Below are 1984 nucleotides of genomic sequence, written 5' to 3'. Positions count from 1 at the left end.
GCATCTTACCTAAATAAATTTAAAATGTTTACACAAATATGTATATATCAAGTTCTTGAATTAATTTCCATCACACATTTATGAATGGTGTTACATGTATTTATGGATCGTTGAATCTGCATTTGCAAATCATCACACATGCGTGGACTGCTTTGAATTTGTGTGCGGTATTTTTGAGACCTTCCTGGCAGGTTAAGATTCATAAATATCTTTTTTTGGAGGATGTTCCGTTCAGCCAATTGAGCTTTTAATCCACCAATCAAAACACTCTTTACTGAACAGAAAATTGAATGAACAAATATAAATATAAAAATAAAACACTACTTCACTGTATGAATTATAAATTGATTCTTATTAAAGCAACTGTATTAAAGTTCTTTAGTCAAGAGCAGTGAGTGATTTTTCTCTTTGTTTTTATTGTTTTAGTAACATTAAAGGGATAGTTCACCCAAAAACGAAAATTCTGTCATTTACTCACTCTCAGGTTGTTTTAAACTTGAATGAGTTTCTTCTGTTGAACATAAGTTATTTTGAAGGATGTGGGTAACCAAACAGTTGCTGGTCCCCAGTGACTTCTATAGTATTTTTTCCCCCTATTATCAAAGTCAATGGGGACCAGAAACTGATTGGTTACCCACATTCTTCAAAATTTCCTCTTCTGTGTTCAGCACAAAAAAAAGAAATTAATACAGGTTTGAGACAACATGAGCATGAGTAAATGACATAATTGTAATTTTTGGGTGAACTATCCCTTTAATGACAAGTGGCAGCATGTTTAGTACTATTAGTACGCTGCCATTTTAAGACTTGCACACATCTAATATACAGGCACGCATCCATTTTTCTCTCAACAGTTTACTTTCACTTTAGACATAACAACTGTGTTTATATGTAAACCTTGTGTGTTTTTGACATTATTAGTGCTATCAGACGCGAAAGATAATGTAGTCCAGCAATCAGGTGCTGTTTGAAAGGCTTTTTAGTTTACTTCAGGTGTACGTGCTCAGAAAAAATGCATTTCAGAACGGCATGCGAATGAAATGTTTAACAGGCAAGGCTTTAAAGCACATGCAAATAGTGTACTTTTGTGACTGCAAAGTGTAGTGTCCCGTGAGTGTAACTCTACCTCTGAGTTAACATTTGATGTGAATGTATGTCACCTTGTACAGTATATTGAGATGGAGGCGCCAGAACTGCAACTGATAACAACCGCAACTGTAGCGCAATACTACAATATTTCTTCAAAAGCAGATCTTGGAGAATCGTCCACAATCAAAAATCGTGATATCGCACACCCCTACCTTCAACTTTTTAGAATTGGCATTATATATAAAAAACACAGTCACATAAACACCACACATAAGATTAGTGATGCCTTCTATATAAAAATGTATGTACAGTGCACCGGCCTGTACAGAGAGTTGGCAAACTGTGTAACCTGACACCACCAGCATTTCAATATTAACTCTGTGATATCATTTCTTACATATATCAGATCATTTTTTTTATAATTTATATCAGTAATCATGTATGCCAATAATGATCTTTTTTCCTTTGCCATGCTTGTTGTTCCCACGATTCAACTGTTTAATAAATGGTGATTTAAATTCAACACTCAAACTATCCACAAGTGTCTTGAGCGTTAGTTCATTTAAGAAGCTTCATTATATTTAATAACAATAAATAGCAACAACAGATTATGATAGAATATCTACCATTCAAAACTACTGAAATATCATTGGCATCAGTAAGCAGTGTTGGGCAAGTTACTCTGAAAATGTAATCAAATTACTGATTACTGATTACTCCTTTTAAAAGTAATCACGTTAATGTTCTGATTACTTTATTTCAAAAGCAATTAGTAATTAGTTACATTACTAGTTACGTTACTTTTTTCTCGATGAAATTTATGAAATCCCAGCATACACGCTCCCAAAAAATATTTGTTATTAAAGCATCAACATTCACAGAACACTGTTATTTT

This window comes from Sinocyclocheilus rhinocerous, unplaced genomic scaffold, assembly GCF_001515625.1.
Source record: "Sinocyclocheilus rhinocerous isolate Xijiao unplaced genomic scaffold, SAMN03320098_v1.1 scaffold4189, whole genome shotgun sequence".
In the NCBI taxonomy this organism is placed as follows: domain Eukaryota; kingdom Metazoa; phylum Chordata; class Actinopteri; order Cypriniformes; family Cyprinidae; genus Sinocyclocheilus; species Sinocyclocheilus rhinocerous.
This window is presented reverse-complemented; position numbering follows the sequence as displayed.